This window comes from Megalobrama amblycephala, linkage group LG13 (genome assembly GCF_018812025.1).
Source record: "Megalobrama amblycephala isolate DHTTF-2021 linkage group LG13, ASM1881202v1, whole genome shotgun sequence".
Taxonomy (NCBI): Eukaryota; Metazoa; Chordata; class Actinopteri; order Cypriniformes; family Xenocyprididae; genus Megalobrama; species Megalobrama amblycephala.
This window is the reverse complement of record NC_063056.1, coordinates 2,588,725-2,614,605: the sequence shown is the minus strand read 5'-3', so window position 1 is coordinate 2,614,605 and position 25,881 is coordinate 2,588,725. Positions and strand designations below refer to the sequence as shown.

Sequence of the window (25,881 nt, the reverse complement as noted above, 5' to 3'; positions counted from 1 at the left end):
CTAAGATTTTTAATGTTTTTAAAAGAAGTTTCGTCTGATCAACAAGGCTACATTTATTTAATTAAAAATACAGTAAAAAACAGTAATATTGTGAAATATTATTACAATTTAAAATAACTGTGTACTATTTAAATATATTTGACAAAATAATTTATTCCTGTGATGCAAAGCTGAATTTTCAGCATCGTTACTCCAGTCTTCAGTGTCACATGATCCTTCAGAAATCATTCTAATATGATGATTTAGTTCCTCAAGAAATATTTGTTGATTATTTTCAATGTTGAAAACAGTTGTGTACTTTTTTTTTTCAGGATTCCTTGATGAATAGAAAGTTCAAAAGAACAGCATTTATCTGAAATACAAAGCTTCTGTAGCATTATACACTACCGTTCAAAAGTTTGGGGTCAGTACGAATTTTTATTTTTATTTTTTTTTAAAGAAATTAAAGAAATGAATACTTTTATTCAGCAAGGATGCATTAAATCAATCAAAAGTGGCTGTAAAGACATTTATAATGTTACAAAAGATTAGATTTCAGATAAACACTTTTCTTTTGAACTTTCTATTCATCAAATAATCCTGAAAAAAAATATTGTACACAAATATTTTGTACAATTGTACACATTAAATGTTTCTTGAGCAGCAGATCAGCATATTAGACACTGTGACACTGAAGACTGGAGTAATGATGCTGAAAATTCAGCTTTGATCACAGGAATAAATTACTTTGTGAAATATATTCAAATAGAAAACAGTTATTTTAAATTGTAATAATATTTCACAATATTACTGTTTTTTACTGTATTTTTAATTAAATAAATGTAGCCTTGGTGAGCAGACGAAACTTCTTTTAAAAACATTAAAAATCTTAGTGGTTCCAAATTTTTGGACTGTACTAATATATATATATATATATATATATATATATATATATATATATATATATATATATATATATATATATATATATATCGTGTCTCCTGAACTCCATTTTCCATAGTCCTCCTGTTCTCCACACCTGCACTCACTTCCCTCGTCATCTCCCCATCATCACAGATCATCTTCACCTGGACCTCCTCGTCAGCACGCCCCATATAATGGACTCACTCCCTTTACTCCCTGTCCGTTCTTTGTTGTGGCTTAACTTGTGTATCGTGTATACTCTCCTGCAGTCTCTATTAAAACCCTGTATAGTGGATGTCTGTTTAAGTCTTGTCTCTCCTGCACTACACACCGGTAATATATATATATATGTATATATAAGCTCTATACAAATAAATGAAATAAATGTAAATGTCAAGTGGCTCATTTAGAAAGACTTAAAAATGCTTCACACTTGTTGCTAAGCAAATGCAGCAACTATTTAGATAGAATTATTTATATTGATACTTTTTTCACTGTGGTCACTGCATTTCCTGGGAGTACCTTCTCCATGAAGTATACACAATATTCTGCATTTGTTTTAGAAAAATACAGAGCTATTAAAATTGCATGAAAGAAAATGTTATTGGAGTCAAAACAACAATGAAAAGTTTGAAAATCATAATGTTCATCATCACCGATTGTACCTTTTTTTTGTACATTTCTAGGTGAAGTGCTGTCCACAACACACACAACAGATCTGACAAAAGCAGGTGAGTGTTTGATAATAACCAGTACACTGATCCATGGGTCACAAAACACATTGCAGCTCTGAATTAGGACTAACCAATTTGCTCCATTTGTCTCGCACACATACCCTACTACTCACAGTGCTGAGCACTGCCTGAAAAACAGGATTAGCAGCCTCAAATAGCAGTCATTCAAAGAGAGCTGGGATGCACTGAATGATTCCAATTACTGCCATGTCAAATCTGGGATATACTGCGGAAATAAATAAAAAAATACAAATATATGCACAAAATCCTGAACACGAATGATATTACCGAAGTTTGGAGTGATTAAATGATTTTGACTGTCATTCATTTTTTCTCTTTTAAATACATAATTCTCCCAAAAGTTCAAATTCTGTCATCATTTACTCATTCTCATGCTGTTGAAGTTGACCTGTATAACTTTTTCTTGTGCAAAACAAAAGGTGATGCTAGGCAGAATATAAGGCTTAGCCACCATTCAAATGCATGGAGAAAAACAAATCTTCAGTGAATTTAAATGTTGATTGAGGCTGTCAATAATGATGAGTAGTTCATAAACAATTCAGGTCATGTTGTCTGTGTTTGCCTTTTTTAATTATTATTCCAAAATGTGGACAGTGATTGTAATGGTTGCTACAGATGCAATTATAAATTACGATTATTTATTCAGGTTGTGTTATAACATCCTGTACGCATTAGTTATGGAAATATTGGATCATTTTACTGACTTGATATTTGAATTTTGTTCAGTAAAATGAACTGATCTTTATTCATTTGAGCAGTAATAATTCTTTAACACATTCACATATTCAATATGCAATCAAATTATTATAACACAGCCAAAGATAAAGTATTAGAAGCATAAATGTTTAACACACTTCCAGAGTTAGTGGAAACATTTCCGTAATACAATATTACTGTTGGTTCTTACACATTGCTTCTTGCGAGTGAGTGGTACTAAAAGCATGTTCAGTGAATGAACGTAAATTTTCAACAGCGTTTATTATGTTGGTTGTTGTATGTATCGTGGCAGTTTGAAAATTAAATGTCAGGTCAGAGGCACTAAAACTCTATTGCATTTGAAAATAAAGTACCACCTAATTCGCCCATAATCCTGATAGTGTTTACAAAAGCAAAAGTGAGATAAATACACATTTTAGCTTACTACTTCAAGTCTCCTTTATAATGGCTTGTGTCTTACAGAACTCGTACCCAATCCGCATTGCAAGTGCAAATGTCAGAAAATTCAAACATATGGAGATGATTATGTGATGCAAATGTCAAAATGTATTCATTTACAAATCGTGCTCTATGGTAAAAGTGTTTTGAGGTCATAACTGTCACAATATGGTAAGCAGCACACACAACAAAGATATTTATTATAATCCAAAATACTCAGGAGACCATATGAATCCATAAAATCATATATGACACCAAACAAAGAACTGAATGAACTGAAAGCTTATATACAAAACTCATTAACAACTGTGGAAACTAACAATGACAGGAAACTCAGGCAAGAACAAAAACAAACTAAACTACAATTAAACTAAACATAACCCTAACATAACATTAGGGCTGCACCCTAATAGTTGACTAAATGTTAGTTGTCAAGAAGGGGCTTAGTCGACCGAAACTGTATTAGTCGGTTAGTCGCAGAAAAAAAACTTTATAAACCTTGGAGGACTAAGAACATTTTTAAATATATATCTCCGGTTGTGTTCATCTGAAAGAAGATAGAAGATATATACACCAAGGATGGCTTGAGGGTGAGTAAATCATGTGATAATTTTCATTTTTGGGTGAACTATCCCTTTAAAGGTCCCGTTTTTCGTGGTTTTTTGAAGCTTTGATTGTGTTTATAGTGTGCAGTATAACATGTGTTCATGTTTCGCGTGTAAAAAAACACAGTATTTTTCACATAATTTACTTATCTGTATACCGCTGTTTCCACTGTCATAAAAACGGGCTGATGACTTCCTTGTTCTATGAAGTCCCTCCTTCAGAAATACGTAACGAGTTCTGATTGTGCCAGCGGTTCCTGTGTTGTGATTCGACAGCAGCTTATTAGCGAACCTTGCCCGGAAAGGTCACGCCTCTTACCATAACGTGGAGATGCATGCGCTCAGTGTTATTGTAAACATGTCTTTAATTTTACCCTATCAATTTGAGCCGGAATCAGACCCGGTGATTGGACTGCGGGATGAAAATAACAGAGGTTAGTCAAAAAACTGTTTTAGTGACGTCATTAAAGAAGGAAGTAGAGGGATGTAGTCCAAACTGGCCGTTCGATGTAGGCGACTTCTGTTAAATAAAATATCTCGCTTGGCACTGAACTTTGAGCTTTAAAATTTTACAGATTTTATTTATACTCTAACAACAACATTACACACTAACTAAAGTTTGAAACATGGGATCACGAAGAACGGGACCTTTAACATGACAGACAGCAGCAGGTTTATTAGGCTGCTGTCACTTTAAGAGCTTATGCACGGATCCAATATACTGTTACACAACATGCATTTTCTCTCAACTATTTACATTCTACTGACTGTATTTATCTGAATACTTGGCAAGACAGGCATTTTTACATAATTTTGTATGTATTTGACCGTTTAAGCGCATTAAGCCATGAAAAAGAAGTCAATTTGTTACTCGCAAGCTGTTTGAGAGGCGGCTTGATCAGAGCACCAGTTATAAAGATCAGGGGGGATTTGATTGTTTTCATAGTCATTTTATATTGCTTCTTTTACAGTATCACAGTGTTATTTTACAGTATTCATCTGTATTTAGTGAATTGCTCATTTACAGATGTGATCAAATAGTCTTGACATGTTGCTCAGAAGGTACGTTTTCTCTTAAATCCTTGAGGAGCGTTTTACTGTGAACGTCTGCAAAGACCTGCTGTCATATCTTAGCATCGGGCTATGTGAGTCTGCAGGGAAATACACCAGAGGCCATTTTTTGTGTCCATTTGTGAGCCTACAGTAATTCATCACTCCTCTCTGCTCCCTCTCTACCCCGTCTGCTCTAATTGCCTCTCCAATTTAGGTTTGCCCCACAGACCTGTCAAGGTCTGACCTTGCTCATGGACTCAACACTGATCCTCATATAAGCCTGGGGAAGCAGCTGCAAATTATAAAAGCATTCGCAATTAATTCATTTATGACACCCAGTACATTTTCATTAAATAAAATAAATATTAATTATCTGTGTATTGTATTTAATTATGAAACTATCAGTAACCGTATATCCGTTTGCAAATAAAAACCTTTGTAATCTTATTTGTCACATTCAAACACAAATCTCTTGTTTGTAGTTGTGATGTACTAACTGGAATTACAATAATATACAGTTGCAAGAAAAAATTATGTGAACCACTTGCAGAATCTGTGAAAATGTGCAAATTTTTTACAAAATAAGAGATCATACAAAATGCATGTTATTTTTTTTATTTTTTTTTAGTACTGTCCTGAGTAAGACATTTTGCATAAAAGATGTCTACATATAATCCATAAGACAAAAAATAGCTGAATTTATTAAAATGACCCAGTTCAAAAGTTTGTGAACTATTGATTCTTAATACTGTGTGTCATTATCTGGATGATCTATGAGTGTTTTTTTGTTTTGTGATGGTTGTTCATGAGTCCCTTGTTTGGCCTGAGCAGTTAAACTGAGCTCTGTTCTTCAGAAAAATCCTCCAGATCCCAAAAATTATTCAGTTTCCCACCATTTTTTGCACATTTGAACCCTTTCCAGCAGTGACTGAATGACTGAATGATCCGTCTTTTCACACCGAGGACAATTGAGGGACTCAAAACTTTTCTTATTTCGCTTGAATATCATTTTTTTTTTTCATTTAGTACTGCCCTTTGGAAGCAACAGAAGATACTTGCATGTTTCCCGGAACACAAATTAAATACAATTTACCTTGATCTTCAAATTCCAAATGTTTTCACCCCCCGACTCTTAATGCATCGCGTTTTCTTCTGGAGCATCAGTGAATGTTTGAAACTTTTTTAATAGTTGTGTTTGAGTCCCTCAGTCGTCCTCAGTGTGAAAAGATGGATCTCAAAATCATTCAGTCACTGCTGGAAAGGGTTCAAATGTGCAAAAAATGGTGGGAAACTGAATAATTTTTGGAATCTGGAGGATTTTTCTGAAGAACAGAGCTCAGTTTAACTGCTCAGGACAAACAAGGGACTCATGAACAACCATCACAAAACAAAAAAACACTCGTAGATCATCCAGATAATGACACACAGTATTAAGAATCAATAGTTCACAAACTTTTGAACTGGGTCATTTTAATAAGTTCAGCTATTTTTTTGTCTTATGGATTATATGTAGACATCTTTTATGTGAAATATCTTTCTCACGACAGTACTAAATAAAAAATAACATGCATTTTGTATTATCTCCCTTATTTTGTTAAAATTATTAACATTTTCACAGATTCTGCAAGTGGTTCACATACTTTTTCTTGCAACTGTATATATCATTTTGATATGAACTGCATCTGTGCATCGCATCATATAATTAATTCAATTCAATTCACATTTATTTGTATACAGTAGCACTTTTCACAGTACATATCGTTTCAAAGCAGCTTTACAGAAAATTCATGTCAACATTACAATTTAGAGTAATTTGTTATCAGAGGTAACTGTGTCTGAATTATGTAATTTTAAGAAATGTACATATACAAATCACGCAGCTAACAATGTATTAATTTCAGCAATGTATTAATTTAACGTGAATGATCAATGAGTTCATGTTAATGATTAGGATATATAGCAAAATTTGGAATGGTGTATGTTGATCCAGAGTTTGCGCCATCTGAAGTCCTTGCAGGGTTATAATTATAATTATAAAGAACTATCACAGTTGTTTTTAATGAATCATTTTTATTTTATCTATCTTTGTAGTTAAAGACAAATCATATAGAACAGTGAAATCAATCTAGAAATTAACTGTCCTGCTTTGCCAGTACTCTTGACAGCCTTTACTCCTAATGGTTGTCGCTCCCAAAAGTCACTCTTTATTTGCATAAAGTCACTGTCCCTCATGTCACTGGAAGCCACCAGCTCTCCAATAAAAATGAATAGGATCATGTAGCTTTGTAGCTGGCTGTGTGAAGAGGGCTTAGGAAAGAGAGAGAGAGAAAGCACAGTCACCTGCTGAAGAAGTCAGGAGCCCAGAATCAGCTGATCACACTAGTGACACACCGCAAGAGACAAAAAGTATGAAGGTTATTGTAACACTAAAACCAAACAGCCATGCAGAGAAGAAAAAACACAAAACCTTTGCTAAAACCCCAGCAATCACTCCCTAGTAGGACTGCGCCTGGAACACATATTTAGAATTATTAGAATGTCTGCTGAAAAAAAACAGCAGTTGGTTGACCTCAACAGAATCATCCAAACAAAGCACTGCACTGTTTGGCCACAAATAGTATCTAAGCAACATGGAAGACCAAGCAACATAGTAAGCCAAAACAGGATAAAACAGGATTGTATATATATAGCAGACCATTTAAAGGGCACCTATTATGCCCCTTTTTACAAGATGTGATATTGGTCTTGGGTGTCCCCAGAATGTATTTGTGAAGTTTCAGCACAAAATACCCCACAGTTAATTTATTATAACCATTTGAAAATGTCATTTTTGGGGCCTGTTTTAAAAAGAGCTGTTTTGGTGTAAACCACCTTAAATATAAATGAGCTGCATATCCCCGCCCTGCCTTTGGATGAGGGCGTAACTTGCATACCTATGGCAATAAACAGTCGATAGAAGCAGAATGGCTGAGAGTGAGAGACCCGCTGTTTTGTATGGCATTCAGCCGTACATGTTTGAACCGGAATCAGACCCAGATGATGAAGAGACTCCGGCAGAAGAAACACAATTGAGAATGGAGCAGGACGTCTCTGAATGGTTATTTGATACATTTATGTACTTATAGAGTTTTAATCGTGTCCCCTTTGCAATTATGGATGTGCAACACACACACACACACACACACTGTGATAACGTTCGCGCAATTTTTTGAAACTACAAACACAAATACTGTGATAACGTTTGCTAAGTACAAACGGAATTATATTTATGCGAGGGAACGGTTGCGTCATGTTGACATTACTTGTCGTACAGGTGCTTATGTGGCAAATGTGAGAAGATGGCTACAGAACCAGAAAATATATGCTATTAATTTATTTATATTTGTAATTGTTGCAAAAAATAATACGTGACATAAAACTGTCTGACGCTATTTGTCGTATCAAAGGTTACAAGACGGATGAAACAACTTCAAGTCACTCCATCATGTATGGTAGACCATCCTGGAAAACATACACAGTTTTTAATACAATATCTTTAAAATATATATATATATATATATATATATATATATATATATATATATATACGTGTGGATACACACTATACAAACAAGGTTTAAATTATATACACAGACATTCTACGACGACAACAACAACTTTAGACGCATTTGTTATTGAATTGGCTGACATCGACTGAAATAACTATTTGCTCAAAAAACATTAAATACACTTACTTCTTCTGGAGGTGACGTTGGATCGCGAACAGTAGGCAACGATCCACACTTGAGGATTAACTTTGAAGCAAGACCTGCTTTGAATTGACCCTCGTTCTCAAAACAGTCAGTCAAAAAATTATTCGCACAAACATAAACGTATTTTGGAATTTTGAGTGGCGCCTTTCCTTCGTAAATAAAATCCATCCACTGCGTTTTCAGTGGCTCTGATGTCGGAAGTAAGTGAAAACTACTATGTTCATTATTACATCCCACAACAGAACACTTATGTTTCTTAGGAGACATTACCGGCTGTCGTTGAAACAATGGAGGATGGTTGACCGATCACCGAGGGCGGGGTCTATGCCAAAACTAGATTGTCAATCAAACCACGTGGGTGGGGCTTAGCGCAATTCTACGTCACAGTGAGAGCAATCTTAGAACAGGGCGTTCTGAGACAGTGCTTATGAATTATTGAGATTGTAAAAAAAACACTGGGTGGATTTTTCTCATTCTAGGGTGGTTTTGCTCACACACTGCCAACACACATTTATGGTCAAACACCATGTAAAAGTAAATTTTGCATAATAGGTGCCCTTTAAGATTTAGCAAATAAAAATTCAAACCCGATTCCAAAAAAGTTGGGACACTGTACAAATTGTGAATAAAAACAGAATGCAGTGATGTGGAAGTTTCAAATATCAATATTTTATTCAGAATACAACATAGATGACGTATCAAATGTTTAAACTGAGAAAATATATAATTTTAAGGGAAAAATAAGTTGATTTTCAATTTCATGGCATCAACACATCTCAAAAAGTTGGGACAAGGCCATGTTTACCACTGTGTGGCATCCCCTCTTCTTTTTATAACAGTCTGCAAACGTCTGGGGACTGAGGAGACAAGTTGCTCAAGTTTAGGAATAGGAATGCTGTCCCATTCTTGTCTAATACAGGCTTCTAGTTGCTCAACTGTCTTAGGTCTTCTTTGTCGCATCTTCCTCTTTATGATGCGCCAAATGTTTTCTATGGGTGAAAGATCTGGACTGCAGGCTGGCCATTTCAGTACCCGGATCCTTCTTCTACGCAGCCATGATGTTGTAATTGATGCAGTATGTGGTCTGGCATTGTCATGTTGGAAAATGCAAGGTCTTCCCTGAAAGAGACGACGTCTGGATGGGAGCATATGTTGTTCTAGAACTTGGATATACCTTTCAGCATTGATGGTGCCTTTCCAGATGTGTAAGCTGCCCATGCCACACGCACTCATGCAACCCCATACCATCAGAGATGCAGGCTTCTGAACTGAGTGCTGATAACAACTTGGGTTGTCCTTGTCCTCTTTAGTCCGGATGACATGGCGTCCCAGTTTTCCAAAAAGAACTTCAAATTTTGATTCGTCTGACCACAGAACAGTTTTCCACTTTGCCACAGTCCATTTTATATGAGCCTTGGCCCAGAGAAAACGCCTGCGCTTCTGGATCATGTTTAGATATGGCTTCTTTTTTGACCTATAGAGTTTTAGCCGGCAACGGCGAATGGCACAGTGGATTGTGTTCACCGACAATGTTTTCTGGAAGTATTCCTGAGCCCATGTTGTGATTTCCATTACAGTAGCATTCCTGTATGTGATGCAGTGCCGTCTAAGGGCCTGAAGATCACGGGCATCCAGTATGGTTTTCTGGCCTTGACCCTTACGCACAGAGATTGTTCCAGATTCTCTGAATCTTTGGATGATATTATGCACTGTAGATGGTGATAACTTCAAAATCTTTGCAGTTTTTCTATTTTTATACTATTTTTACCACAGCATTGGGGGAATTGGTGATCCTCTGCCCATCTTGACTTCTGAGAGACACTGCCACTCTGAGAGGCTCTTTTTATACCCAATCATGTTGCCAATTGACCTAATAAGTTGCAAATTGGTCCTCCAGCCGTTCCTTATATGTACATTTAACTTTTCTGACCTCTTATTGCTACCTGTCCCAACTTAAAAATGGCATTATAAATGGGTCATATAATGCCACTTTTACAAGATGTAAAATAAATCTCTGATTTCCCCAGAGTGTGTATGTGAAGTTTTAGCTCAAAATACTCAAAATACAGATCATTTTTTATAGCATGTACAGTTTGTCACGTTTTGAGGGTGAGGAAAAACCCTCTGTTTTTTTGTGTGTCCCTTTAAATGCAAATGAGCTGCTGCTCTCAAGAAGAGGGTGGAGTTTCAAGAGCTTGTGTTAGCAGCTCCGATTACCCAAAGTCCCTTTCAAGGAAAGTCTGTTCACTTGGCGGCCATATTTGCAATACCTCCAGGCAGCTATTTCGGGCATCCAAGACCAAGTCCTATCTATCTGAATGGGGGGATTCTGAAATCTCCAAATCAGCAACAAAATCTGACATGAAACGTCCCATAAATGTTGTTTCTTATGCTAAAATAGCAATAAAAAAGTGTAACGGGAGCTTCTAACGGCAGCTGCAGTGATGCAATGACTTTATCAATCAGCGACTGGCTCTTTTACTTAGAAGGCGGGATGTATTCTGCCATATTGTGCATACAGTTTCTCCCATTCATAACAGCAGTGAACTGTCTTATAGTCTTTAGATTACCTCACTGAAAATGTCAGAAACTGTTCAGCCTTTTATGTTTAAACCGGAGTCGGATAATGATGGAGAGACAGTGACAACATGTAGAATGCAACAGGACGTTTCTGAACGGTTAGTTGATAAATTTATGTAGCTGATGTGGAGTTAACTATCTTAAAGTCATTGATTAGCATATTCTGTCATGATAATCTATAAATCACTCCTGTGGGAACTGTTGTAAAATGCCTACAGAGCCAGAGAATATATGCTGCATGAAGATAGAACAGGTAGTTTAGTTTAATTACGGTTATAACTTATGTGGTCATGTTGCTTTTATTACATGCTATTGCATTTGTGTTACGTACTGTACTGCAATAACATGACCTCACCCCCTCGTGCAGATGTTGTTTATGCTCAAACAGCAACATTACACACTAACTAAAGTTAAAAAAAGTTAAATCATAATCAACCACCCCTTTAAAGTATCCTTGAAAAGGGGATTTGACTTGTCAAATAGTGGTGGCTTTTTCTAGACCTCACCGATTAACTTCTCTGCAATGTAGTCTGCCATTTTAAATGTGCAAGCCCTTAAATTAGAATGGAATCTGATTGGCTGTCATTGTTTTATTGTTTAACAGCTGGAAAAAAAAAAAAAATCATTCTGGATGTGATCCCAAGGATATTGTTTCTCTATAATGTTATCATTATAGCTGTGGTGTAGACTGTGCTATTCTTCTATATTTAGAGAGATATCTTTATCGTTATCTTTATAGTTATCGTTCTTGGTGTGAACGGGCCTGTGTAAAGTGTGGCCTAAGTGTCCAAATGCTTTATGGAACCACTGTATGCCTACATAAAGAAAATGAAAAGAAAAAACAAAAACATTCTGAAACAAAGAAATATTCTGTTCAGGCTAATTTTAAAATAGCTATATAAAAGCGGAGCTCTTTCATGAGTATTGTGTTTGTTCCTGGAATTCACTTTCGGTCATGTTATCCTACTGCTATTCCCCTTGACATAAATGCACAGCCAGTGGATTAATTCACTGCTTCTCTGTGATGAGGCAGATCACAGGCAATGCCTCTGGGATACGTGTCTCGCCATGTTACCTGGGCCCTCCGCCAGTGGCCTCATTCCCAATGACACATCAGCCTTTACAACACCAAATAACAAGCAGCAAATCAGATGCCATAATCTAAACAGTTGTCATTTTTTGATCTTCAAAAAACGATTGAGAATTCCATTAAACTGAAGACAATTTAAAGCTGGAACCACCTATTTGCTCAACTAATGACAAATGAGGGGTAGAAAGAAAGCCTGTTTGCAAATGGTCATTATTTCGATTGTCTTTGGGGATGCTAGTAGTGCATTACACACTTCACCTTAAAAGAGAAAAATCTAAAAGGTAAACAAAAAATAACTCTGGTGAAGCTGTATATTTAAATTAATTTCAGATGAATCACGACACAGGCAAAGAGCATGAGAGAAAGAGACCATTCTCTAAGCAAAAGTGGTGTGACGTCTTTGATGTTTTTTTTTCTCCCACACCAGTAGGTCTGACTGTAACCTTCTGCAAAAATACAACTAATGAATGCATGAAGCTGACATACCACACACATTGTTATTATTATTGGAAAATAACTGAAGTACTGGTTTTGAGAGGCAAGGGACAGCAGGTGCTATTTTTCAGTAGTGTATTTACAAAGGAATTAAGCGCTAATGCAGAGATCGCTGAATGTTCTAGTTGTTTTGTATGTGGGATGAACTAAGTCATCTGGTGCTCACAGAAAGAGCCAGCTCTGACTGCTTCTCCCAGCTAATGAAGAAGCAGAATGAAAAACAAAGCAATGTTCATATCTTTTGCATCTTGGGACAAAGATTAGCAATTTCATGCAAATTATTTGATTCACAAAAACAATTAATGAAGAGAGTCAGTACAATTTGTTTTGCCCACAGCTGGCTTTACTTTACAGTCTTCCTTTCAGATAAATCTACAGTATATTGCAGCCTCACAGTGTCTGAAAACATAATAAAGCTCAAAGTATACTTAGTTTTTTACGCATCAATGTATTCTTACTATACTTACTATTGAAGTTGGAATGCGTCTCTCTGATAATAAAGTCTTCTCTGTCAGCATATTTCCCTGCGGTTATCACGTGAAACCCTCGCCGCTGACTTAGGTTCTGTCCATACTAACACAGGTGTTTTCAAAACAGCTTTTTCTATGCGGTTTGGCCATTCGTCCATACGCGAATGCAGTATCAGGTCACTGAAACTGAAGCTTTTTGAAAAATCCTGCCAGGGTGAAGATTTTCAGAAACTCCGGTTGCAGTGTTGTCGTGTAGCCGGTGAAACTATAGATTTTGGCTTGTGACATCAGAACTGGAACCGATAATAACCTTTTTTTCAGGCTTCTGATTGGCATGCTCTTGCCAGCGCTTCATAGCATGTTTTTGCAGATATTGTATTTTTAAAGAAGGCTTATAAAACATTTTATAAAACGTTTATATACGTTTATAAAAAAATACCTGTGTACGTGTGGACTAGGCCTTAAAAGGATAGTTCACCCAAAAATGAAAATTCTGTCATCATTTACTCACCCTCATGTCGTTCCAAGACTTTTGTTCATCTTCGGAACACAAATGAAGGTATTTTTAATTAAATCTGATGGTTTTCTGTCCCTCCATGCTGCATAACACAAGAATGAACCTCATTTGTTCTTGAAGAAGCTCAAACGTGCTGCGTAACACGAGAATGAACCTCACTGGTTCTTTCAGAATCTTAAATGTGCTGCGTAACACACAAGAATGAACATCACTGGTTCTTGAAGAAGCTCAAACGTGCTGCATAACACAAGAATGAACCTCATTGGTTCTTAATGAAGCTCAAACGTGCTGCATAACACAAGAATGAACATCATTGGTTCTTGAGGAAGTTCAAACGTGCTGCGTAACACAAGAATGAACTTCATTGGTTCTTGAAGCTCAAACGTGCTGCATAACACCAGAATGAACCTCATTGGTTCTTGAGGAAGTTCAAACGTGCTGCGTAACACAAGAATGAACTTCATTGGTTCTTGAAGCTCAAACGTGCTGCATAACACAAGAATGAACCTCATTGGTTCTTGAAGAAGCTCAAACGTGCTGCGTAACACGAGAATGAACCTCACTGGTTCTTGAAGAAGCTCAAACGTGCTGCGTAACACGAGAATGAACCTCACTGGTTCTTGAAGAAGCTCAAATGTGCTGTGTAACACACAAGAATGAACCTCACTGGTTCTTGAAGAAGCTCAAATGTGCTGCGTAACACAAGAATGAACCTCATTGGTTCTTGAGGAAGCTCAAACGTGCTGCGTAACACAAGAATGAACTTCATTGGTTCTTACTGAAGCTCAAACGTGCTGCGTAACACAAGAATGAACCTCATTGGTTCTTGAGGAAGTTCAAACGTGCTGCATAACACACGAGAATGAACATCATTGGTTCTTGAAGAAGCTCAAACGTGCTGCATAACACAAGAATGAACCTCATTGGTTCTTGAGGAAGTTCAAACGTGCTGCATAACACAAGAATGAACCTCATTGGTTCTTGAGGAAGTTCAAACATGCTGCATAACACAAGAATGAACTTCATTGGTTCTTACTGAAGCTCAAACGTGCTGCATAACACACAAGAATGAACCTCACTGGTTCTTGAAGAAGCTCAAACATGCTGTGTAACACAAGAATGAACCTCATTGGTTCTTGAGGAAGCTCAAACGTGCTGCGTAACACAAGAATGAACTTCATTGGTTCTTACTGAAGCTCAAACGTGCTGCGTAACACAAGAATGAACCTCATTGGTTCTTGAAGAAGCTCAAACGTGCTGCATAACACAAGAATGAACCTCATTGGTTCTTGAGGAAGTTCAAACGTGCTGCATAACACAAGAATGAACTTCATTGGTTCTTACTGAAGCTCAAACGTGCTGCATAACACACAAGAATGAACCTCACTGGTTCTTGAAGAAGCTCAAACATGCTGTGTAACACAAGAATGAACCTCATTGGTTCTTGAGGAAGCTCAAACGTGCTGCGTAACACAAGAATGAACTTCATTGGTTCTTACTGAAGCTCAAACGTGCTGCGTAACACAAGAATGAACCTCATTGGTTCTTGAAGAAGCTCAAACGTGCTGCATAACACAAGAATGAACCTCATTGGTTCTTGAGGAAGTTCAAACGTGCTGCATAACACAAGAATGAACCTCATTGGTTCTTGAGGAAGTTCAAACATGCTGTGTAACACAAGAATGAACCTCATTGGTTCTTGAGGAAGTTCAAACGTGCTGCATAACACAAGAATGAACTTCATTGGTTCTTACTGAAGCTCAAACGTGCTGCATAACACACAAGAATGAACCTCACTGGTTCTTGAAGAAGCTCAAACATGCTGTGTAACACAAGAATGAACCTCATTGGTTCTTGAGGAAGCTCAAACGTGCTGCGTAACACAAGAATGAACTTCATTGGTTCTTACTGAAGCTCAAACGTGCTGCGTAACACAAGAATGAACCTCATTGGTTCTTGAGGAAGTTCAAACGTGCTGCATAACACACGAGAATGAACATCATTGGTTCTTGAAGAAGCTCAAACGTGCTGCATAACACAAGAATGAACCTCATTGGTTCTTGAGGAAGTTCAAACGTGCTGCATAACACAAGAATGAACCTCATTGGTTCTTGAGGAAGTTCAAATGTGCTGCATAACACAAGAATGAACTTCATTGGTTCTTACTGAAGCTCAAACGTGCTGCATAACACGAGAATGAACCTCACTGGTTCTTGAAGAAGCTCAAACATGCTGTGTAACACAATAGGAGAATGAACCTCTCTGGTTCTTGTTCCGTTTCATTGGCTGAGCTTTTGTTTACCACAGCTGCTGTGTGAGTTGATAAATGTCAATGTGAATAAAAGCCTAAATGAAATGTTCATCATATAAAGCGATCGTGTCTCCAGAAAATTTGAGGAGGTGCTCAGTGCAGAGCAAATGGGTGGAGCTTACGTTAGCTCCCCCTCGCTGGACGTCTAGTGAGGGGGAACTAACGTCCAGTGAAGAGGAGCAAATGTACAACCACACCCTAATCCTACCCACAACTCTATCTCTCCACCCCACTGGACATCCAGAGAGGAGGAGCTGGCCATCATAGACTGCACTGAGTACCACTTGGAAAATTTGAATTAAACTGATTGACTCCGACTTACCACAGTTGTTTGGTGGACTCATAAATGACAGAGCGCAAGAGAGAAAAGAGACTGTAAGCACGGATGACAAGTTAACTGTGATAACGATTTAAATTTAAAAAGCTAGCAATGTCAGATAATGTGATTAATGTGGCAATATTAGATAATATCAGATGTCAAAAAACAAAACAAAAAACAAACAAACAAACAAAAAAAGTTAGCAAGTGCTTGTCCGAGGGAATTAAAAGATACCCACAACTCTAGTTTAAACAAGTACAAAGACATTTTTATCTCTTATAACCTTATAAAAAGCGCAGACACTGGACAAGGATGAATCTTTTGAGTGCAGATATGTAGGCTCTCTCTCTTTGTGCATGCTATCAAATGGAGTATAATTTGGCAGGTTATGAGTTTGACTGTGTACACATAAAATAATAATAATAATAATAATAATAATAATAAAAATTTAAGCATACTCTGCTCTTAATGAATCACACATGCAAAAGCAGATCACCGACTCTCATGGAATAACTTATAGATTCAGAAGATTGTTGTTGTTTTTTTTTGTTACCTTTTTTTTTTTTTCCCGATTTTTGAAGCTTGACAGGGTGTTTTGGCATTCACTTTCATGGTGTAGTTGTCAGGTATGCTAAAACTCTCTGAGGTTCTGAAAATGAAGACAGGAAGGATGGGTTGACAGGGCAAATCTTCTGTATCTGGAGAATACATGTCTGCCAGTGTGGGATCAATAATTGGTTGCTGATGATGCCAAATACAGCAAACACTTTGAGTGTGGTGAAGTGAGGAGCTCTGGCTGACCTCAGGCCTATTCCTGGCAAAAAGAGCAGTTTTTATAATGGTCTGTGAGCAGTCTGTTTGTGTCTATCAGAAGCTATAGGGTCCATCAGGTTGTTTTTGGTGGTTCTTGGCAATATAAAATAAAAGAAAAATCATAGAGGAGAATGGGTGGACAAGAAAGAGTGGTGGTAAAACATGTGCTCCAGATAATTTAGACTTGATGAAATTTAGTACACTGTTGACAAAGTAGTCATCTAAAACATCTAAATCATATATATATATATATATATATATATATATATATATATAATTCTTCAAATATGTAGTCTTCTCCATGACAGTTCTTTCCACCTGCTGCCATGTTTCAAAAGTGTGCAAGGTAAATCCGATTGAAAAAAATATTAGGATCCATAGTTTTACATGGCTAATAACAGAATATTTAAGATGTACACCACCCCTTTATATTCAATAAATAAATAAAATATTTGAATTAAGATTTTATTGGGCTGTGTTTTGGAGAACCATTCTTACCAGTGTTTGCTTACCTGGAGGTTATAGCCATATCTCTCTCAATTTTCAGACTATAAAACATTTTGGTAACACTTTACAATAAGGTTCATTAGTTAAACTTTAATGTGTAAACTAACATGAACTTACCATGAGCAATACATTTGTTACTGTATTTACTAATCTTCCTTAACGTTAGTTAAATAAAATACAGTTGTTTGTTCATGTTAGTTCACAGTGCATTAACTATTGTTAACAAGATTGTGTATTAGTAAATGTTGAAATTAACATTAACAAAGATTAATGAATGCTGTATAAGTGCAGTTCATTATTAGTTCGTGTTAATTAATGAACCTTATTGTAAAGTGTTACCAGCATTTTATTTTGTAATGTATTGGGTATTTTGATTAGTGGCCTCTGATATTTCATTAAGACTCTGTGTAATAATGTATATTTTTAATGTGCAATGCTGTCTCAGTCCTGCCTTGGTCTGCTCTTCGATTTTGCACATTAGGTTGCATGTTAATGTAGCCATTGCGCTGTTTGGTTTCATCAAAGCCAATGATTTTCTTGTGTATTCTTGCTTTCTTTCACTCAACTAGCATGTTTGTGAGAGGGAGAGAGAGCACATTCTTGGAGCAATGAAAAATTTCCTTTGAGGATCGGCAAGAAAAAAATGCTGTACTTCTAAATTAATTTGTTTAACATATTAGAAAAAAAAAAAAAAAACTTTACTGCAGATCTACAAGGTTATAACTTTTACATATGATGGCACTATCTTTAAAGTATTATGAATGAATAAGCAGTCAGGCATTGTGGAAGATGAAGCATGTCCTTGTCCACAGATGTACAGTATTGTTAACTTTGCACATGATGCACAAATGACCTTGTCTTTTCATTTGGCAAGTGTCAAAAAATACAGACCACCAAAGGAGTGTGATTCTATTTTCAGAGGAATATATTCTGATACATATTTTCACCTCTCTGGGGTGAAAAGGTTTGGGCTACATTTTCTCACAGAAAATCTCATTGTGGAAAGCCGCTTAATGTCATAGTGTTACAAATCACTGAAGAGATGTGATTGAAGTGATTATTGAAAAATAAAACAAAACAAAACAAAACAAAAAAAGCAATAACAACAATGGAAAAAAAAAAATAAAAATAAAAAGTGCATGAAGCAATCTCTCAAAAAGATACAGAAAGACTGTACTAGCCACTGAAGAATGGCGTGCAATATTAATGTGTTGAAAATGAGTGTTTTTAAACCTCATTAGTTGTCTAATGACAGGGTTGTCTAGTTGTCTAATGGCTGGCACCGAAGTGCTTTTATTACAATATCCCATCTTACAATCAACAGCTCAAACTTAGAGAATCTGAGAAATTACATTTGTATGATTCATCAGTTTGTGGCCATTGACAAACCATTGTAAATTGAAGGATACTCCAAAGCTTTCACAAGAGAATCCAACAAGCGAATAAACACTAATTGCAAAATACATAATTAAAATTGGTGCAATGAATCACTGTATTACTCTCAACATTTAAACTCAAACAAACTGTCAGTAATTGCAGTCTTATTTCCAGCTTGAATAATAATGGCCACCTATGATCTTCATTGGCTGCTTGCAAACAAGCGTCTACTTTGACCCACCCTCAAACACTGTAGTTGTAGCTGATGCCTGGAAGAGTTTGGTTTGTATTGTAAACATGTCAAGTGGATATTTTCTGCACAGCAAAAGCAAATTCGTTATGGTAAAACCAATGCCTGTAACGATGTGTATCAAGTGCTGAGGAGGGAAAGCTGAAATTCAGATATACCAATGGGTGTTTTGTTTCTGACATGTGCTGTAAGCGGTAGACCAATCACAACAGACTGGGCCGTCTGACCAATCAGAGTAGAGTAAGCTATTGGAAAGGATGGGTTTAGAGAGTCCGGATGCTTTGGGAAAAGAGGCTGTAATGTATATTATAAGAAAATGGTTCAAGGTTTTTTTTTTTTTTTTTTTTTACCTTGGATGCAGGTAAACCTATTGTAGGAGATCTCCAAAACAAACCTTTAAAAAAGCATAACAGAACTGAATTAATCTGACTAATCGCAATGCATTACTTGTATTATGTTTGACTCTAAATGAACCAAGGACTGTTACTGTGTTATTTTGTACTTGATCCTTTAGAGCTGTAGTGGTCCTGACTCGCATGCCAAAGGCAAGATCAGACATGATCTGAAAGAATCAAAGATGGAAAGCAAAAAGATACACAAAATGGAGTGAAAAGAGATAGGACTCAGCTATTTAAGTGGAATAGATGTCTTTACAAGTTATAGTAAAAGTTTGGCACTTTTTTGTGTCACTCACCCCAGTCTTTTGGAAGAAACATGTTTTGCATTCTCAGTCTTTACCGTGTGCAAAGAAACACATGCATTGGAACGTGTGAGTTGAAAATTCATTCCAAAATGGCAGGCAAACCGAGAAATATGTCCGTTTATAGCAGAACGCTATTTGTGTACTGCACAAAGTTGCTGTCAGAGCATTCTAAATCAGTCACTTATGAGGTTATATATGTGTTAGCATACTGCTTGAGAAAGATTCTGCCTAGAATAGACAGTGATGCATCTCATATATTACCCTAATATATTATTGCACTTTTTTTAGCAACAAAGTAATGCCCAGGTATGAATACTATGCTGTTATGCAATAAATGAACCAGTAAGAAAACATCAAAGAATAGGAGGAAAGAAACTGTCACAAGCTGAGAGATACGGACGATGGAGTTGGCATGATGAAATTAGGGGCCATCAATCCAAAATGAGCAGGACATTATCTAAATGACTGACAATGAAAGATTTAATGTATTGCTTCACCTGCTAATTCTATTCATCATTTTCAACATTTTTCACTTCATCTTTGGCAAAAATATAGTATCCTGCAAATATAGTATCCTACAGAATTGTAAAGTAGCATCATAAAAATTACATTGGTTCAAATACATGCTCTTTTACTACAATCCAAATGTATTTGGTGGGTCATTTTTCATATTGAGATTTTTGAAAGGGTTCACATTCTTTACTTCTGACATTATTTATTTATGTATTTATTCATTCATTTACTTACTAAGAATGTAAATAAGTGTTGCATTAAGTACTGTTTAGTTGTCACATGTTCTCTTGTTCTGTGTCCCGCCACTTGTCTGTCTCCTTGTTATTAGTTCATATGTGTCAGCTGTGTTTTAGTCATGATCCTCATTATGTCCACTACTTAAGTTGTACCTTCACCTTGAGTCTCTGTCCGATCTACGTTGTGTTCACCATGCCTGTCTTCCTGTTGTATTATTGTAATTAAACTTGGAGTATTTTGGATTGATTTGTCTGTCTTCATCTTCCTGCCTAAGCACAATGTTACAAGATTGGACCGCCCAAGATGGACGACAAGGCCAAAACTGTCGTCATTGCTCAAAAGAGCACCAATTTTTTGAACTTTTCAATTAACTTTTGTCGTCTTGTCGTCACCAGCCCCCTCGACAATGATACCCTGAAGACCTTGTTGTGGATCAGGGGCTACTTTCCACCACCAAATCGACCTCCTAGACACCACAGAACTGAACTGGAGAGAGACTGTCATCAAGTGTCTGGAGAGCGTCACGCCCCGATTCAGAGCACAGCCAGGACGTTGAGCAACCTCCAGCAGTGCCTGTCAAGGAGGATGCAACGGCTCTGCCTCCGGCCTTGGATTCCTTCGTTCCATCTTGGCCCGTCGACCTGACGGCTTTGCCCTGGTTCCTCTCACCTTCGGCTCCTCCAGAGACCCTCGTCCGAGTGACTCCACCTGGTTCCCTCGTCCCGCAGACTCCCCCTTGGTCTGTCGTCGCTCTGCCTATGCCACGGACATCTGGGACATACGCTGCGCTCTGTCCCTCCTCCCCTATGGCTACAGCGGGCTCCTTCCTCCCTCCGGGGTCACCTCTGTCCTCGGTCTCACCAGTGTCGTCCCTGTCCTCGAGTACCCCGCCTACGACGCTCATTGCCGCAACATCGCCTGGGTTTCCTGCACCAGCGATGTCGCTCAGCTCCCTCGGTCTGTGCTTCCAGATCCTCCGGCTCCGTCTCCGTCGGTCGTCCCCCAGCTGCCGTCAGCCTTGTCACCACCTTGACTCCTCCCTCCCTCCTCTTTGCCATGGGCTGTCAGCACTGGGGAGCTCTGGGTCTGTGTTGTCAGCCAATCACCATCATCGCCGCCAGGGGATCATCGTCCCACTATCACCATCCTTTGACTACATGCTGCCATCATCCCTCCTTTTCTGCCTTTCACCATCCCTTCTCTATCACTTCGTCCTCTCCCTTCACCTTCAGTCTCAGTCTCGATCTACGTTGCTTTAAGTTGTGTTCACCCTGCCTGTCTTCCTGTTGTATTACTGTAATTAAACTAGTATCAACCAAGAGTTCAGGACATGTTTGATGGTAAGATAACCTTGCTTTCTGCAAAACCAGCCAGGTTCATTTCTTCTGTTCAGTTTGTAGAAGTCTAGTCTCGCCTAGCCAGACCTTCAGGTCAAGAACTGCCCAGAGGCCTTCTGACTGACATGTAAAAGAACCAATCACAGTTTTAGTTCAGTTCAGAATCATGTTCAGGGGAGTGAAAATGTAATGTCAATGTCCTTATGATAACAGAACAGTTTGTAAAACCCTTGGATGTATTTTAAAGAATCTTTGGCACATACTTAACACACCTTTGAAAATCCAGCATTTAGTTGATCCTGATAAGCGGTCATTGTCACATTTGTAAACACGATGGCGTTCTTCTTCCATGACGGGGTTTGGCATCATGGCGGGTTTGTTGCCAGGCAGAACTTTTAAAGAGCATGACACACACGTCTCCCAGAAATCCTGTAGAATTCAACCAATCAGATGACGACTTTGAAATTCCTGAAGTGTTTCCAATTTTGTGTGCCATATGCATCAGACTTTCAGCCAAGGGTGCATAGGCATGACGTCTGAGGCTAAGACTAGTCGAGATCAGACACAAGTAAAAACATGAACACACTGGAGAGCTGCTTAGAAACTGAAGTTGTCATTCTAATTGAAAGCGACACCGACACTGTTTTTTTTTTTTTTTCAGTTTTAATACTGTAAAGCCACTTGCTTTAAAGCAATCAATTGTATGAAGTGATATATAAATAAACATGAATTCCAAATCGATATGAGCAGATGCTTTTTTAACTGCTGTTGTTTATTTGTTATTGAGAGAAAAGCATATAGCACATTATTATATATCTAACCACTGCTCCCAGCAGTGTTGGTGGTGTTGGGATGTTCGCTAACAATATACCGCTGCTTAGATATTTTGAACTTAATTTTCGTTCTTTGCTTGTGGCTAAAAATAAGTATATTGAGGCCTTAAGTTTCATGCTGGAAGAGCTAGTGAGGCCAGTAGTGAAAGTTCACTATGTGGTGGTTCTTAACACCTCAGTATAGCGACGCAGTCTTTCAGATGTTAAACCAAAGCCCTAACATTTGCGGTCATTAAAAACGCAAAGTGTTTCTCATGGATGTGAACCTAATCCCCATCTGTGAAGTCCTAATCCCCATCTATGAACTGGCTACATTAGTTTGTAGTTTTGCAGTAATAGAGAGTGTGTGATGATGTGCATTCTTGTCCACTGTACAGTTACATAATATTGGGCGCAGTTGAAGAGACTCTTTAAAGCACAAGGACATTGATGGTTCTCTAACGAAGTTGAGAATACAATGACAATTAGACACATGACAAACATTTCTCATGAACAAAGATGTGCAGTATGTAGGTTGCATACTGGCTGGTCTGCATCCGCTAACCAAGCAACTTTGAGATGAACTGTAAGGTAGATACAGCAGAGCTGAGTGAAACCCACTCAACGACCTTTAATTCATCGATAAAATAGCCATTAACTGAACGAATAGGCTATTGATTTCTTGGTTGTCCTCTTCTCGTTGCAAAGGAAGTCTTAAACCACAATGAAACGATAAGGTGCTGACTCAATGTAGCCCATTGAAGGTCTTTGCCGGCACAAGCGTGTGGACAAGACAAAGCTGTTTGTGTGTGCAGGTGGATTGTAGTCCTGTTTTGCATTCCCTCACTGTGAGGTGTACCATTAGCAGGCCCTAACCTAATTAATGGAGCAGCCAGCAGGATAGGAGAGGTGCTGAGTGCTGCTGGTAATGTGATGTCACTGCGCATTAGACTGATGGGCCTGAACTCTCGGCAGGGATATGCCGAAACGCTTTCCCTGTCACGGGCTGCTTTCCTTGCCATTCCGACCCCAGACAGACCCATTCTCCTCTCCCTGCTCAACATCGTACAGTGCCTCTGATTCAATCACATCTGTTCATTCAATTCTGCAGATCTCCATAGGCATGCTGATTAAATGAAACACAAATCGAGAATTTTTTTCTGTTATCCACAGTGGCAGGATAATGGATGGACCTCTCTGAACTCTCTTGGTTGGTCTACGGCATCTGTGCTGTTTAGTTTTGCTTGAGTCATTCATGGGCAGGGCAGCAAGATTGAATCAGTCGGCAAAGTTGAATGAGTGACTCGTGAGAGGATGGATGGGCTGCTAATCTGATCTGCAGCCTGTGGGCCTTGACTTTCAGCTGCGGGAAGTGACCGCCTCAACCACATATTAGCCACTGCAGTCTGCTGACAAAGCCTGTTCCTCACCCCATCGCAAGCTTGGGCATCAGTCACGAACACTGGAGAGGACTCTTACACACACTCACAGACACTCGAAAGCACTTTTAGATTAAGTTGTCACATCTCCAGTTCCTGCAATCTCTTGCTTCTTGTCATAAGGTGTTTCATGTTTCACTTCACAGCTGTTTTTCCCCTTTATGTCGTTCTCAATAGGTTTTGCTTTAGGACCCAGATTTTATGTCTGTGTATTTTGCTATCCAAAAACATGTATAATATAAATGTAATATTCATATGTTAATTGCATTTCATTGTTTGCATATTGCATGGTTTGGATTGAGACCCACCAGTTGAGAATCTCTGCTGTATGACTACTTGCTAACGGCTATTTTTTTTTTTTTACAATTTCATTTTTCACCAGAAAACTGCTGTGAGATGGTTGCTGTGTTGAAGAAGGTAATTGTTCTGCAGGTGCTCATCCCGTCTGGGACGCCAAATTACAGCTTGATATCAAACAGGGAAGCATAAAAATGTGTGTTTCACATGATGACAATGATATTGGCATGCTGTGATAGTGAGAGGGAAGTACTTCTGGGCATAATACTGACCTGGAGAACAGATGTGAAGAAAAATACTACATCATAACACCTTTATTACCTCTTCCCATTTTGATCAAATTCAGTCTTTCTTTCTTGTAAATGAATCCAAAAAACGAAAATGTTTTGCAGAGCAAAATGTTCCAGGGGGCTTAAAATATTGACATCATCTCTGGTGAGCTCCATGGAGCTTGAAAGAAAGTACACATGGAAAATGTGCTCTCTTCATCTAATATGTCCAACTATGCACAGTCTTTGTTAATGTTGCGGTTTGCTTGGTTAGCAACTGACAGTGCCTCATAACACTCAGAATCTCAGATGCTATAAGTGTGCACTGAACTGCAAAAAGACTGCCCAGGAAACCATGGCCCATCAAACTAGCTCCAATTTTCTCATGTCAGCAGGAACACATCAACATAGATGGTTTTACCTTTGTGACAGCTGGGTACTTTGGCTTTTTTTTAATAAATCAAGTTTTTATGTGTGTAATAAGCACAGTGTTGTGATAGTCACATATCTAGTGACCCACTTATAGGGTTGTAGAGGTGAAGTAGGAAAAATTGAAGCACATTTTTTTTTAGAATATCTGACTAAATATAATGTATTATGTAGCATAGGAGTTGCCAACCTATGGTACATCTGCCAACATTGGCACAAGGAGGGGTAATGACTGTCACACAATCTATGCATTTGTATATGGAGTGCCACAAGGATCTGTGTTAGGCCCTCTCTTATTTTCAATATATATGCTGCCACTTGGTAATATTATGAGAAAACATGGAATTAGTTTTCACTGTTATGCCAATGATACTCAGTTATATATTTCAACACGACCAGATGAGATCTCCGAATTATCCATGATGGCAGAGGGTGTTAAAGTTATAAAAATGTTGGATTACCTGTAATTTTCTTCTGTTAACCCTCTATGGTACGGTGTTGCCTCCAGGCAACATAGTCTATTTTAGTTTGTTTTTAATAAAATAAGACACCAATCTATTGATCAAACCTATCTCAGGGCAGAAGAACTCAAATACCAATCAATGAAAGTGCAAAAAAAAAGTGATCACATGACCCACAGGGGTCCATTTTGTGTCCTGTTAAGGCACATGCGAACATGTCACATGGCTCCATATTTTCTCCAACGAAAAGTGCATTTTTCACTTATTTCTGTCCATGTAATCTCCCCCCCCCCAAAAATGAGTCACCTTCACTGGCAAGTAAAGAAGTATTTTCAAGAACTTTACATTATATATCATCAAATGTTTTAGAGAAAATAAGAAAACAACTGTGTGTACCATAGAGGGAGAGTGGGATATAGGCAGCGAAGGATA

The 25,881-nt window shown here is 37.8% G+C and overlaps 1 long non-coding RNA gene across 2 annotated transcripts; it reads left to right on the top strand.

The window, feature by feature from the left end:
• Positions 1-1,000: 1,000 nt before the first annotated feature.
• Positions 1,001-25,014, top strand: LOC125243858. Of its 2 annotated transcripts, none has more exons than XR_007179157.1 (3): positions 1,001-1,236; positions 1,590-1,634; positions 24,376-25,014. It is a non-coding gene; the product is annotated as an uncharacterized LOC125243858 (long non-coding RNA). The 2 variants fall into 2 exon arrangements; XR_007179158.1 differs by lacking the exon at positions 24,376-25,014 and adding an exon at positions 23,728-24,364.
• Positions 25,015-25,881: the final 867 nt, after the last annotated feature.